Here is a 17,171-nt window from a genome sequence, read left to right on the forward strand (position 1 = left end):
CCACTTTTGGTTAACACGGTTTTACCACATGGGGGCGCACAGTGCAAATGTATGCACCCAAAGCAGCCAGTGTTATGTCATTTCAGAGAACAGGTCTATTCAGGTTCATGCAACCCAACTATTTTCAGTCAGGTTTAAGTAGTCAAAATACTTTACTGAGCACAGTATTCTTACACAGCCTGGGCCTCAAGAGGATGTGGGACAATGTGATTGGCTTAATGAAACTCAGTCAAATAGATTTGTGGATCTGGTTGGAGTCAGATGACAGTAATATAGATCTAGACATTCTACAAGAAGTATGTCCATTGGAATGGATTTAATGTATCAAGTAAGTTGGCTTTCTATAAAAAAATGTTTTACTAACAGAGGTTAATAAAGTGAGATAATATGCTAATATGATATATATATTCTCCAGAAAGTCAGTGGTAAAACTGAGTAATTGAGCTTGAACCATATTGAATGTGTTTTATGTAACCGCATCAACTGAAAATGAGTCAGAATCCAGACAAACTGGATTATTTAAAATGCCAGAATGGTCACAAAATTGATCACAAACAAACAAGCTCCTCTTGATCTCATCCAAGATGGTAGCTGTCTAACATCAGCTGGGAATCGATGCGCATCCCTGACCTCTTCCTCACGTCATCGGTGGCTCTCGGTCAACCCTCTGGAACTGCACATCTGGTGAAGATCTCCCTCCGCCACTGACAAACGTCCTCCTGTGTGATTAATGGAGGGAGCAGGCAGTAAATCATTCTGTGGCATTGAGCGTGAGTGGCAATGACATCCATTGACAACAAATGTGTGGAATAGATTTGTTCTTTGGATGTTCTCTCCATGTTAAAACTATGAGGTAACAGCCAAATGTTCATATCTTTTTAGAAGAAATAAGAAAAGCATGGTTAGGGTGATGAAGCTCCACACAAGAGCTCCTCAAAAAAACAACCCACTTCCATTCTCATTTTCTTCTCCATGTGGTATGGAAAAAACTAAGTAAGCCAGAAGAAGGCTTTACAAAGGTCCCATTTTTGGTTTATCCACAGGCATAGCTTCAAAAGAAGGACATCATGTGGAGCAGCCGGCACCACTGGGATAGAGGAAATGACCAGTGACAGGCCCTTGGGAATACGGTGAGTTCCTCTTAACGAAGAAGGAAACATTACCTGCCATTTCTATGAATGAGGCTATGGTTGTCTCCAGTTCTTTCCAGATCCAGGTCAATATGCTGCCCGAAACCATGCAGGCCGGAAAAAGAATTGAAAGAAAGGCCTTGTCCTGGTGCAAACCACATTAAAAGAATATGACACAGTGGTTGAAAAGTTGATTAGGTGTTATGGAATAGAGATTTTTTCTTCAGCAGAGACCTCTTAATGTTTTTGTACTTGGCAGTTAAAGAACTTCTAAATTAGATTTCTGGGAAAAAAGGATAAAGCTGTCAGTATGCTTCCTAAGAAGTGTGTTGTCAAACTGCCTGTTGGATCTGGTCTCGACCATAACTTGACTTCACGTGGTGCCGGTCTTCATTTTGAAACTTCTAAGATAATACTGACTACAGTCCAGGCTGTGCGTTTTAAAACCAATTCGTCATGGCCCAGCACTGACCAGTTGGTCCAGTGTGGGTCGGGGCATCACTAACCATTACCAGCGTAATCACACAGTGCATGCGATTAGAAGCTCAATAATGACCTCCATGCTCGGCGAGTTGAGCCGGGATATGTGGTTTTAATATGTGGATTAGCACAGGAGATATCCCAGAGGAAGAATTTCCTCTGTTTAACCAGAGGCATTGTGGGACATGTTTCACTTTATAATCCCTATGAGCAAGTGTTGTTATCAATTCATCAGTGTTATTGTTAAAGAATTCCTCAATGGCAAGAAATGGCTTAAAATATACTATGGATGGAGTAAGGGAAAAAACAATATCTAACAACCTGAACATCTGGTCATTGTAGTTTTTATCAGGCATGACTCAAACAGGAGGAAACAGTGCATTTGCTTGGGACTATATTCAGCGGTGGATTAAATCACATTTAGTGCTCTAGTGAGTCCTTTGTGCAGCGGGATGGTGTATGTGGGACTGAATCAAAACAAACAACAGTGTATGTGTGTTCATGGTATGCACCCAATGCAATAGTGTGTCTCATTGATGTGTTTTTTTTGTATTTTTTTGACAAAAAAATGGAGCTCTATGGCACAGAGAAAGAATATGTATGGGGCTTTGGATATACACACAATGCTTGTTAATAGATAGTCATTGTTGGTTTTGGGTCTTTTATGGGATTTGTTTAAAATAGGAAAATATAGAATTGAATCAGCCTCATCCTTTAAATGCATGGCTACAGTGGTTTTTATGTTCCTGTCAGTATCTTGAAGAGTAATTCTTGTTTATGAAGGCTTAATCTTTACTCTCATGGTTTAGACCATCATTCCTATCAGCAAAGAAACAGGTTGAATAAAGACAGGTTTATTCAAACTTATGTGGGTAAGCAAATGGAGGAAAAAAGTTAAATGAAATGGGTTGATTTATAAAAGTGATGGGCAGGGACTTGATACAATTTTTTGAATAATATGTCTTTGTGCTCAGGGAGAGCTGTGTGTCATGTTGCTCAGTAGAGGGCAGGCTTGTCTCAGCTTTTACTCAAAATATGAGCAACACTCCAGTTTCTTTTCTTGTGTTTTCACATCACAAACCTCATACATGTATGATCACCAGAAGTGTTCTTTTAATGTATTTTTATCCGCCGGTACACCCAATGTCACAGTGTGGGATTCAATATACCTGTGTGTATCATTAGACATACAAAGAGGGAAGATAGAGTGGCAGGGGAGGAGAATGATTAATATCTACCATCCATACATCTCTCCATCTTCCTCTTGTCACCTCCTCAGCATGGTCACCACTGTGATCAGGCATTGTGGGTAGCAGCCTTCATCCTTTTTTTCATCTAAATAATATCATTTTAAAACCACTTTCCCCTCATCCTCTGGTTCTATAGTTTCCAAGCCAGGCTTCTCTGTGAGCCGGGCGTTTATGAAGAGGTCTACAAGGAGGACGGTTGTGTGTTTCCTCTGTTAGATACACAAGCAGCCATTCTCCGACTCAAAAGTAAACAGTGGGTGGCCACCGAGGAATCTGCCTGCTGAGTTCATTTACACAGCAGGACGATGACGTGACTACATCATCCACGTAAGGGGGAGAAATACAGCTCCAGCAAGACACCACAACTTTTGCTTAGTTTGTTTAGTGTTGAATATTCTCACTTCTACTTCACATCATGAATTAAGAATTTTACTTGTCTGAATTCTGTAATTCAGTGAGAGAGTAGACATTTTAGGTTCATGAATATAAATCATAAAGGAGCAATTCAATTTAAACTTTACTAGCATGGGGGAAAAATAATTAAGTTGACTGCTTGTTACTTGCCCAAATGTTTTCATCATAGACGTCAATTACAAAGAAATATTCATTCATATTAACATTATTAATGGGGCCACGTTAGTGGCCCCTGATGGCCATTAAAAAGAATGCTGGTTTAAGTCACTTTCGCATTGGCTTTACTTTTCAGACCCAGAGGTCGTCCCTTGGTTGAAACATACATATAGTTGCCAGTTTAGTAAGACTTCATTTAGTCTACCCGAATATTTCTCCTCCTGCTCTCAGTATAATATCATAGCCTGTATTAGACTGCATTAACTTTAGCTATTTGTATCTAATAAACTGGCCACTGAGCTGTCATTGAGATCAAGATTTGTTTGGAACAAACAACTCTAACTTTCTTACTGGAGACAGGCTTTATCTTGGGACCAACTATAATGATAAATAGACCTACTATGAAATATGTATCAACAACGTTTATCTGCAGTGAGAGTTTGGCTGTTTTTGGGAGAGCAGTCCTTATTTTTAGGGGCTATAGATATATATATCTATTGAGTTTTGCTATCTCATCCCTCCTGTTATCTCTTGTGGGAGAGATATACTGGCCTATTCTCACTACTTATGTTTGTCTTAGATCACTCTGCGCCCTAAAATCACTTATTGTTATTGCTTTTAGAGGCCCCCGAGAAGACAAACCACACTGTGTGTTCTCCGGTCTGTTTGTCTCTGGGCCAGCAGCTGTTTTACTACTCAATGGAAATAGTGAATGGCATTCAGGAGGTGCCGCTGGGCTCTCAAGAGTCTCCACCTGCTGTGTTGTTCATCGTTACAGTAAAGAGTTTCCCACAGAGCAGCAGGACTGCTCCTGAACGCTCACCCCCCGTACTTTGAACTGAACCTTAATATGCCCGTTAGCTCAAAAAGCACAGTTGTTAAGATGGAAAAGTTGGGAACACGTAGCACCTTTTAGCAATGAGTCACCAGAGGCACGTCAGGTTATTAACAACGTGGCTCTAAGTCAACATGGCTCAGTTCATCAGTTCGGATCAAGGAGGGCACAGGGCGAGTGGTCCTCACCTCACACTAAATTACAAAATTGTTTCTTTCCTGATGTGGTCATTGAAATGTCTGGAGATGTACGTCAGCATGCAGCTAAATGAGCAGTAGCTGATCTGCCATGTTCCCGTATCACTCAGCAACGCTCTTTATCCCATGTTGGACATGGGGCCCTCTGGTTGGAAAATTCCCGCAGTGAGGAAAAAAAGAACAAAATCACAGATTCCCACAGGAACCCTTTCATGTGGTGTCTTTTTTACCAGCGTAACCCACATTCTGGTGGCTTGAGCTCACTTCCACCACCATCCCGTGGTTCTGCCTCCCCCTGCTGATGTGGCGAATACGCACATGCTCGTAATGTCCTTCATTAGTCCTTGCGAATGCACACTTTAAAACAGATGCGCACAGTCAGCGGCCGGTGGGAATGGAAAAAACTGGAGGTGAACTGAAGCTAAACCGTCTGCTCCTGGTGCCATGGCAACACCATCAGCAGTAAGCGAGAGGAAAGCTTCCCCTTGTGAATGACTCCTTCCATAAACACTGTACGGACAGGCGTTTCTCAAGACATCTGGATGCAGGCTGTCGGATACAGACGTTTTGTATTTATTTAGGTTTTCCTCGTAATCTCCATGACATCGAAACATTGCAACAACTGTCAGATCTCCTTCCCCTCTTGGCTGAGGGCGTTCATATGATTTTGTGTGACTCAGTGTGGTAAAACCAGGCTTCACCGCTACCAGAACTGCCAATTTAGGCCACCCAGTCTTAGTCTTAGACAAGCATCCACCAGAACTTCACATCCCAACAGCCTGCCCGACGTACATACTGCCAACATGTGGCTGGCCTATTGAACCAGAAGGCGTTTCGGGCAGGGCCATGTTAGGGTTCACCTGCATTTGCAGCACAGTTGTGACTGTAAAATATCTCTGACAGGGCCTGGAGAGTCCCCAGAGAGCACAGCTATCAAATGGCACCCCGGGCCATATGTACTGCACCAATGCATGAAACCACAGGTGTTATTTGACCTTCCCACAAGTCATTGTTTCTCCAGGCCCGGGTCTGTTAAGGGGCTTCGTCGAGATGGAGAGAAGAGTTCCAGAGATTGAAGTTGGTCAGAGTTGGATATAGGCGTCTAGTCTCTGGAGGATCAGGGTGATAAAGCAGCTGTCTGAAGACATTCGGCGGAAGCCATTTATCATTTATAACGAAGCATGTTCTCCGGAGAGTCGGCACTGATAGCCGGCAACTTAAAGCGTTTTGTTAGAAATGCAACGATATCGCTCAAATATCACATCTACGTATGCTTTGTAATCGTGAGCTCGGTATGAGACATTCATGTTTTCCTCACAGCAGGAAAGTGAGACGGATGAATTGCAAGAAATGGAGGGTTGGATGTTTTTTTCATTCGTGGTTAGAGGATTGGGTTTGGTCTTACGCGAAGCAAGCAAATGTTCCTTGGTTAGATGGAAATGGAGATTTGAAGTGAGAACAATTATTAAATTTTTTTTTCTTAAGCACAGAACTCAAGAGTCCTAAAAATGAAACATTTCCATAAAAGATTACAGGCAAGTTTATATATTTAGAATCAACATTTCAATTTGTAATTTAAATGTTCTGTTATTAATGTTTTCCAAATTTAAACAGGCCCTATTATGCTATTTTCGAGGGAAAAAGTGGAAAAGCATTATAGGGCCACTTTAAGATTATTAGATGATATATTAGCCTACGTATTGCACATTTAATTGTATTCATGTTGTGTGGGTGTTGGGACAGATCATGTATCTTTCATCATCTTTTCGTCATATATTATCAAACTATGGAAAATGTGCTGCTGCTGCTGCCTCGGCTGCTCACTCCTAACTGACTCAGGAAACCTCAAGATTTCTTTGAAATCATTTGCAATCTGAGACCAAGGCTGCGGCAGAATATTTAAAAAAATGACATCCTAAAGTCTTTTCCTCACCACTTTTCCTTGACGTCGATGGAAAACGTCATGAGCTCCAGGAAAGATGTGAAGGAGAGTTTAGATGGACTTAGGAAAAGACAACTGCAGTGTTAAAAGAATCTGTCTGCACTCACAATAGGCAGATTTTTTTTTTTTTAAATGCAACTTTGTTTTATCAACTATAGGAAATAAGTACAGTGACAAACCCGATGCTGTAAAAATTCAAGTAAGGATTCTTGTCCAACATAGAATCTCACCTTCTAAGAAGGATTTTTTAATTTATCCCTACTGTACAATTAAACAGCGATGCCGGATGATATTGACTGAATGATGCATCGCTTAAAAGTTGCTGCCGCAAAGAATTGTGGGACGACATCTCCTTTCATAAAGCATGCTCCTGTCTTCCCTATGCTAAAGGAGATAAGAAAGGAAGCATTGAAGCACCTTTCCCTCAGCATTTAGAGGATGGTGAGGGTCATCATTTCAGGCACATTGATGTGATTAAGTGCAATGGATCTTCAGGATAAGGATCTACGATTCAAAGTTTCCTTTAACAAAACAACCCACTCCACACTCAAATGTGATTATGTCCTTGTCCTTACACTAAGGGCTTGATTGAATTTGACAAACAGGGGGGCCAGCCAAGTCTTACTCGAACAAAGAAAAGTTTCAGGTGTGGTTTGCAACACCTAAAAAAAAAAATAGAAAAATGAATAGGGCTTCTGTAAAGGCTTTTCTCTGTGAAAAGCAACGGTTGTGCCCAAAGAGCTCTTCAGCCCCTCGCTGCCGAAGAAGTGATTCTCGAGTTTGGGGTTGAAGATACAAAATGAAACAGGATGTGAGCTCTTCAATGACAATAACGTAAATGTCGACGAACCGATGCTCCGCATTTGTTTTGGCAAGCTTGACATAAAGGTCAGTGTGAACTATTCAAAACAAATCATGAATGGTAAAACAAAAACTGTGAGCACTAGCAAAAGAATACATTAAGTACAGATATGTGGATTGAAACCAGGTCTAAGAAATGGCTCAAGATTCAAAGTAGTTGTTCCTAAATGTATATACTTGTAAAAATAAACCAGCAAGAATTTATTTACATTGATTCTAATATGAATGGTTAGTGTTCCTTCTGTTTGTTGTACTGATGAGAGGAAATAGAAGAAGAGCCTGTTAACTCGTCCTGAATGCATTTATTTGGCCAAATTTAAAGTATAAAATATGTTTATATGTTGTGATTTATCAAACATATATTGCTTCTAAATAGGTGGTTTGCCTTTTCAAGATAATGGTCAGGAATGTTCATTCAAGCACAAATTAACTTTGTATAGACTATTGTGAATTGAGTCGCAATGTTTTTTTTCATTTTAAAAAGTGGATATACACTATTCTATGTTATTTGAAGACAAAAAGACAAATTCAAGTTTAGTTGTAGATAATAAGCATATTGTGTAAAAAGAAAACAGACAGAGAACATGAGTCTGTCTCCTTTAAATTGCCTGACATAGTGCCCCTCCCCACTGATAGTTTGTCATACTTTAAATTAGCAAACATTTTATTTATTAGTTCTATGTTATATATAAGTTGCATAGGCTGCAATTGGGTGATCTTAACTGGGGTCTCCCGGGACTGCAATACGTTGATATTTAAAATTATCATTCAAAAAGCACAAATCCAAACAATACAAAAAAAACATGATATGAAGTCATTAAGAACAAAATTGATTTGCTAAGTCATACAAAATTGGAAAGATGGAAAAAAATAACCTTTTAGATAGGAAAGAAAACCTCTAGGGTCTGAGGTATAATTTAATCTAAACTATTATCTCTGTGCAGTATTTATCTAAAATAATACGGTCCATTAAGAACAAGGGTTCCGCTGGTGTGATTGAGATTTCCTGTGAATGTACAAACCCAATCTTTTTGCTCATGAAATAAGAGACTTGACTGTCATTATTGTCCTAATTCAAAACAGGTCTTGTGTGTGCTTTAAAGGATCTTCATTCTGAAGCACTCTTCTGTTCCACAGACATGTTCCTAAAACCATAATGTGCATCGTTCTTATAAAGCCTCCATTCTCATAACTGCCGGAACATTCATTCCTTTCAGATCGCCTTGCGGTCGGCTTCCGAGAGGTCCGGGTCTGTCTGTCTCTAGATGGTCTGGAGGCTTTATTTCATTTCTGGAAGCAGTATCCTCTGAAGCCCCGGGGCCTCTTGCTGGGGCCGTGTTTTCCTTGTCAACGGCTACTGTTTACTTTGGAGGCCTCGCCACACTCTCACTGATAGCGCTTCAGGAGGTGAAGAGTTCTCCTCAATGAATGACATTTGTGCAGCAAAAAAACAAAAAAACAAAAAAAAGCAGTCACTGGAGAAGAAAACCCCTGTGTGGTTCTCATTATCATGTCCTGAACCTTTTTTGATTTATGAGCCCGGCCTAGTTCCAGAACGGACAGCCACACAGATGTTGCTGTTTTGTGAAAATGACTGTTGCATGTGATGTGGAGGGATGTAAATCACGTTTGGTGGCTTAAGCCATGTAAGTTGGACTTGGCCTTCGATGGCACGGCTGTGTATTTAATATATCGCAGATGTTGCCGTTAGATGCTATGCCCGGATCTAGACATGTTCAGATAGAATATTTCCTTCCGGATACCGGTTCAGTTACCTGAATGTGCGTTTCGATCGATATCATGTAGCGATCCAATACCAGTGCGTAAAACACAAAAAGTCAAACGGGTCATAATCTTCTTCTTATATATTAATTTAGTTTTTCTGTGAAACCATTACACAACTGTATTTTGTATGACAGAAGTTTCTCTTCAAAAACGACATAACTCTTTTCTACTCAATAGACCTTGAACGCATCATAATGTGACCCAATTGAACCTCCATTAATGTTAGCTGTTAGCGCCGTTGTTTGGCAAAGCAGGACTGTGCAGCCCACCGGCTGCTTACAGCTAACGTTGGCTCTCTCTCCTCCTGCCAACTTCAACACAGATTTGATGATCACAATGTAGCATCATCAGCGGAAAAACAGGGTGAAAGACAATGTTTGACCATAGGTGTGTAGTACTAGTTTGCACATGTACAGTAGCGATCGGGCAGGATGTGCGGATCAGGTGGTGATCATGTTGTTTTTAATCCTGTGTAGCGTAAATTAGCTCATAAATGAAGTAACGTATTATTGGATATCTGCATGAACTCAAAATACTCGCCGATACTAGATTGAACATTTTAGGCTGTATTGAACAAAAATGTGTTGTATCACGACAGTGGACAAAATAACCTATTTAAATCAAATATCAAAAAAATTCTTAACACTGCCAGGCACTAAACGGTTGTGTAACCAAACTCCAGCATCGAGCGTCCCCAAAGTCCAAAGGCATCAGGAAAAATATCCGCAGGCTAACAACCACTGAGTCCACTGTCTGACTCTCGTACATGAACGGAGCTGGTGAGGCCCCAGACTCCCAGAGCAGTCTTGAAAAAAAGAAATCTGGGCAGAGAAAACTTTGCTATCCCAAATAAAGTCACGACTCTGCTCCCTCCAGCAAAATAGATAAATAGATGATAATAAATGAAATTTATATAGCACCTTTCAATGCAGCTGAAATTGCTCTACAAGAAAAATCAATCACAGTTATTAAAAACAGAAGACAAAGAACAATGCCAAATGAAAAAGATAATGATAATAACCTTTTTTACAGTTTAGTTCTCCAGACAGATTCTTGGAAAAAGGTGATAAACAGTTAAGAGCTACACATTAGAAAGGCTGTCTCACTTTCAACGCCCTGCCTCTAAATCACTGTCATGACACTTAAACCCCTTCACTAAAGATGCCTGTGTGAGCTGTGGCAATGTAGCTTCAGCTGAAGCCATTCATTAGACAAGCAACCGCTTCTTATCTCAATGCCACGGGTACTGTTTTTGGGCCAATTTGAGGACTAAATATCAGGTCTTTTTTCTCGCCGCTACAAACAATATGAAGGACAGCGTTCATGCATCTCCGCCCCCGAGGCTTTGATCATTCATGTTCAAAGACTGGTGCACGACGAGCACCTGGATGGGCCCGGTGGTTTACCGGGTGCAGCTATGTGGCAGAAATGATAATAATAGTTATTATTGCCATTGACTGCTGTTTTAAAGCTGGATGTTACCATGGAATGGGGGGGGGGAGGGCATCTCAACATGACCATTAAGGCCGCAAAACAGATATATGGTGAAGTGGATTCACAAGAGGTAAAAAAGAAGGCGATGTAGAGCAATGCGTAAACAGTTTATTTACAAAGCATTTTACATGTCAAATGCAAAGGCATGCCAGCAACGCACCTGGCTTTTATAAAAAATATGACCTTGTGGTGACAGGATTGACTTTTAAACCTACTGCTATTTACACAAACTGTCGGAGAACTTTCTTTTTTCCCTGTATTTTTGAGTCCTGTCAGAGAATTAATCTGGGAGCTCAGTAGCTATGGCGACTCGCCTGACCAAACAAATGCCGGCAGCTCCGGTAGTCAAAGCGTCAGCAGCTCTACACTGGCTTCCTGCTTTCTCAGTGTACATGACTGATGAATTTGGAGTTGTGTTGAACAAATTACTGGCACAGATTCATGGAGTCGACAAAGTTCAAAGCTCCTTTTCTCTCTATCTTACTTTGTTGCATGGCAGTTTTTGTATGAGGGGCCCTCCGGATGCTTTTTATTGGGGCTGTTAAGTCGTTGCAGCTCTGGCTAATGGCATTTACCCGTGTCAGCGGTGCAGAGGAACATCTTAATCTGGGAAAACGCATTTTTATGTCAGTAATTAAAAGAGCTTTGACATTGACCCCATCAGTGAAATCAATTTATGGGGGTGAGACTCTGTAAATTGCCATCATTCCAGAGGTTCCCTGGGGAGCCATAGATGTGTGGAGGGGGAGGGGCCTGACCCTACTGGTGAAGAGGAGAAACAGAAAACAATTGGAGTGACAGCAGAGGGACATAACAGCAAGGCTGCTTTACCAAACAACTTCACACTCGACACTGCGCCTCCTTGGGTCCAGAGATATACACCTGCCATGACAAAGTTGCGTCATACACCCATGCCGCGACTACACAAAATTAGGAACACCGGTGAAATACAGTCTGGTTCAGGAAAAAACCACAGGGCCAGACCAGTGTTGGCTATCCCCTCCTGTTGAGTCCTAAGGAAGTTTGTTGATGAGCCGCAATCTTTGCCGCAGCCGACAACATGCTGGACTCCTTCTGCAGAGTAAAATGTAGTCTTTTAGTATAGTTTTGAAGCTTTTCGCTGAACATAGCTGTTGCCAGAAATGATGCTGATGAAAACCAGAACTATGAGCTGAAAAATGCTCCGTGGAGCTGTGGGGGGACTGCAGAGTCGGGGGATGATTCTCTGTGACTTGATCACTACCAGCAGCTCCTTTCACAATACGTATTGTCATTTAATCCTTCTGTTTATAACACACTATTGACTATAGCGCCTTGAATTACAACATTACATGAGCTGCTATATAAATGAACTCTTTATAAATCCATCTCCCTTACAGTTGATTAGATTAGGTGGTTTACCTTGCCCAAAGGAGGTGCCGATCCACACAAAAGAATTTAATTAGCTTTTTAATGGAAAACAGCTTCGTCGTTACATGCTTGCCTAAATGCCATTTCAGCAATTCCAACCCACAAAGAATACAACTGGGTACAAACTTTGAATACATAAGGTGTAGTGGATGGAAAAAACATGAAGCTATTGGCAGAAAATTTATGTTATTGGCTCCAATGTACACAACTTTAGAGATGAGAAACATATTGGTCTGAGGATGATTTATGGTTACAGTGGAACTAAAAAACGGCAACATGGCGCATTGCTCTCCATAAACATACAGTGAGTGGCAGCAGGGGTGAACATACTTCATGTTAATGCTACATGATTTACCCGCATTTCTGCGGCACACCACAGAACCACGAGGTCAGCAGTGAGGCTCAAAGAGCATAAAGGCTCTCTGTTCTCTGACATCTTCTATACTCTCGACCAAGATCAACTCCTTACAGGCCCGAGGCTCCAGCTGCCGGCTGCTCAGGGATCCTCCGGCTCGGCCCTGCTGGCTCGGTCTGCAGCAAATGCCTAAAGACAGACTGCTTTCTTCACGTCACATTTGCTACCGGAGCATTGAACCATAAACAATGACATAACACGGCTAACAACCCCTCAGAGACACGGCCCTTTTCCTGACACATTGAGATCTAGAGGGCAAAACATCAAAGGTCACTTCTGCAAATGAAGTGTGGGAGGTAGTCATAATAATAAACTGTCCAAAGACAGGCATGCAGTTTAGTGGGTAGTAATGGACAAGCAGCTTGGCGGTTTTTGTGTAGGCGAGTCATCAGACTCCTTCAAAACCTACTGGAAAATAAGGAAGGGGGAAGTGAGTAATGATTTCCCTTCCCTTAACAATTACTGTCGACACGCCCTTGAGCAAGTAACTTAACCCTGAACTGCTCTGATGGGGCTGCTCAGAGGCATCAAGCAGAAGGTGGTAGTGGAAAGCTGAGTATATTTTGAATATGAAGCATGTAATCTGCAAAATTTGTCGGCAACATCTTAAGGAGCTCATTGCCACAGTGTTTCTTCACTACGCTTCAATAACAGGTCTGTTGTCATGACATCACTTTCTTCTGAGGGTTCTATTGATGGGGTTGGAGTTTCCTGCCTCTGGTCAACCACAGTGATTTGCTCATGCTAATTATCCAGATCCATTTATTCTCCAAAATGAAATGTCATTTTTTGGGGACCAGAAACCAAGTCTGTGTGCAATTTTATACTATATGTATTTCAAGGGCCCGTGCACACCAGAATCAAATTCAGAACCCATCTACTAGCAGTCTGACCAGGGATAAGCCTCTCAAGGGTTCCAGTTAAGCTAGCGGCTATCCAGGCAAGAACTTCTTCTTCCTTGCGTCGGCCATTGTTTACAGTCTGATTTGCAACTTGAGATGTGTGAATGAACTTGGGGTTAAGAGACCATGTCTACGACCGGATTGTAAACAAGTAGCCAGTTCACAAGCTAATTTAGTCTAATATAGAGCAAAGCATGATATTCATTTAGTAAATTATGGTCCATTTAGAGTGAAATACTCCATAAAGTTGAGTATGCTTTAGAACGGGCTTACTGTGATTGACAGTTATGTACCAGAGCTGTATACGGCGTCTCTACGTCCCTCCTCCTCATTCCAAATATGGTAACTTCTGTTCATTGGTTGCAAAAAGACAATATGGCAACGGCCGTGTTCCAAGATGGCCGAACTCAAGGGTTCATAACGGCATTCCACAAACCAATGGGTGATGTCACGATGACTACATCCACTTCTTATATACAGTCAATAGATCAGATGTCTGTAGATCGTTATGATGAAACTGTTTGTATAAATGGAGCTGAAGTGTCTCGGTAGACAAGAGCAGACAATGAAGTGGGTATTCAGATTGACTGCCATAATCCTGTGATGGCTACGGCCAAAACGCCTAACTAGACGCTTCAAATCATTGCATTTCACAAACCAATGGGTTATGTCACGATGACTATGTCAACTTCTTATATACTAAAAATGGAAACCAGAACATTTCAGATACCAAAATCTTATCCCATAGACTACAGATTCTGCAATAATTTACAAATATCTGTTTATAGCGATTACATCAGCATTAAAATTGTGACATTTTTGAACAAAATTAATTTGCAGGATACTTTTGCCTCCATTGACCAATTCCAACCATCTTGACAGTGCGCAACTTTGAGAGAAATCAATTGACTCATTTTATTGTGTATTGTATTTATTGTGCTACCGAAACAAATTAAGATTAATAGCCTGGATTTGCCGTTGAGTACAACATGACATCAGTGCAGGCTCCAGTAGCTGTTTATCTGACATCACTGTTTAACTATGCTGATGACATGACCCTGATGAGGGGCTCCTGGTGGGCGGCTTCAGAGGGAGCTGAGGTAACTTCTGGCATCTTGCTTTCTCCACTGGAGGCCCTGTGTGGTGACCTGTATCTGGCCCAGAGTCTGTCTGGGGAAGAGATCACATGCGGCAGAAGCAGAGACAACGACCGACACTATGACTGATTTCTATGTGAGACACATTCCTCCTAATGCAGGGGATATTTCCCAACTGCATGAAGAGCCCCCCTGGGAAAGGGTTAATCCTCTCTGAAGACTGATGCCGCCTGCTTCCTCTACCTTTCAGTTCAAAGGGCCTCTGAGTTATTGCCAGTGACATTTGGCTAAACACTGACTCCATTGTGTACTTTTCCTATGATATCATGTATGTATTGTTAGCCATTTAACAGATTTTCTTTTGCACACAGATTGAGCTCTCATCAGGCTCAATTAAGTCAACATATGGCAATTATTACAGATTAGTATCCCCCCATCGTCCGGGATAATTGGGGAGGTCTGATGGCATTCTGCGTTGGCCATTAGTGTTGAATAGGGTTTAACAGGGGCTAAAGCCTGGCTTGCTTTGATTTATGCAATCAAATTAGTAGCGTCGGGCACTGGGACCAATTTCAGAGCTCCATCCATACTCCCGACTAAAGGCTGATAGATTCATTAGGCGTCCCCTTCTATTTATCCACTTAATTGCCACCATTTATCAAAATTAACCCCCCAATCGTTCCCCAAACCCTCCCGCACCACTGAGCAGAAATAGAATTTGCAGTTGCTCTAGATGACTTCTTTTACACTACCAATGTCCAGTCTGGACTCACCTACAGTCGCCGAGGCTTCAGTTGTGCTTTTGCTTAGACCATAATTGTTCCCACTGGATTCAGCAGAATTGCTAATGATCAGATAAGTGTTTGAATGTGGCTTTAGAGGATGAAGTCATGTGTTTTCTTGGTCCTCCCGAGGTCAAGGAAAATGGGGGGGTGTGTATGCAATCCAATACTCTGTCCCCTCTGCCTCCCCCCCGCGTCTGAGATTGAGTTTGAGTATTGTGAAATTGAGATGAATTTACAGCTGGCTGCTTATGAGTGCACTTTCTCTAAGTCTGCTGGGAACACAGAAAGTCTTGAAAAGTAATAATGGCGCAGACGGCTGGAATAAGTTGTGAGTGTGCATCTTATTGACTGAGAGAAATTCTGTCAGTAACAGGGCCACACTCCTGTGTAGGAGGAACCAGTGTTGACTGAAGACATCTGACATCCCCTGAAGAAAACTAGTTTGTTGCTGTGCAGCAGATATAGTTTGCCATGTTGCATTAAACACAAATTACAGCTGAGGATGATGGAGTGTCATTAGTTTTGCAGGTATTTGATCATAAACCAAAGTAAATTTTGGTTTTTCGATTTTGACCTGATGGTGGCGTTAGATGAAAAGTCAGGGAAGTCATCGAATATTTTACAGTTCATCCTCTGGGGATCATGAATGACTGTTCCAAATTTCACAGCAATCCATCAACCAAAACAAAAAGTGCGAGCCTCATGGTGGTGGTCAGGGGATCTCCATAGTCAATGTAATCAATCCTCAAGGAATCGTATGTCTATGTGTCAAATGCCATGGCAATCTATGGTATTTTTGTTGAGATATTAAACATGAGATTTTTCACATATATTCAAGATCCAAGAGGATGACGTTCTTACGACTTGATGATCCTTAATAGTGGTACCAAGTTGACATTTTGGATTTCATGCCTCTGTAACAGCCATGGCCGGAGGGTTGTCAATATGTCCGTCCTTACTGTCCATTCTTGAGAATGGATACCTCAGGAACGCCTTGAGGGAATTTCTTTAAACTTCCAGCATAGACTCAAGGATGAACCGATTCGGTTTTGGGGATCAAAGTTCACTGTGACCTCACAAAACATGTTTTGCCGTAACTCAATAACTCATATGCTAACTATTAGAATTTCCCTCCAATATCTGATAAAATAGATAAAAGATAGATCATAGATAAAATGATGAAGTGATTTATAATTTTGAACAAACTGGTTGGCAATTCCAGTTACTGAATATGTGGACAACTATTGGAAGGTTTCCCATGAAATTTAGAACATACCCAGAGGATGACTTGCTCTAGTCATCAAGTCAAAATGATGTTGAATACTTTGGTCGGAACTACAGATTATATCTCAAATAATTTACCCCAATGTTTCTTTTGGGTTTGATCTTGAAAGACCTTCAATATATTTTGTCTTCAAGTGTAAACTATTGCATCATTTGGATGTTCACTTGGAAATCACATGTTATTTGTTATCTCATTTCCCATTACTGGTTTAGGGAAAAATTACTCAGGATAGTGGAACAGTTATCCAGCTTGTCCTGACATAGATTTTATTTAAGCACAATCATTGCCACGTTCTCAGATTTAAATTATCATGCAGGTCAATATTTAGACTGAAACCGCCAGGCTTCATCAAATACATGTGTCGGGCTGGACAGGATATGGTCAATATCAAAATGGATGTGGAAGACTGCTGACTGAAAATGAAGTTGGTGGAAATCCCAGGATGGATCATTAGAGTATCTGCCCGTTGCGCTTCTATAACTGTTCCCAGCATTGAAGAAGTACGATATGAGATTTATCGATTGCACTTCGCCTCCTTTCTCTCCTCGCGGTGAGGTAATTTAAGATGAACATTGATGCTCTTCAGCTAGCCTTGTACTTAACCCTCTGATGCAGTATTTTGGAGAGGGATGAATAACTCCAGGCACTCTCTTTTTATAAGCTCTTCAATCTGGAGCACACAGAGCCCTCCAGCTGGCTCAGTTTATTGTATGTCATCTGGCCTTGACAAAAG

This window comes from Anoplopoma fimbria, chromosome 13, assembly GCF_027596085.1.
Source record: "Anoplopoma fimbria isolate UVic2021 breed Golden Eagle Sablefish chromosome 13, Afim_UVic_2022, whole genome shotgun sequence".
In the NCBI taxonomy this organism is placed as follows: Eukaryota; Metazoa; Chordata; class Actinopteri; order Perciformes; family Anoplopomatidae; genus Anoplopoma; species Anoplopoma fimbria.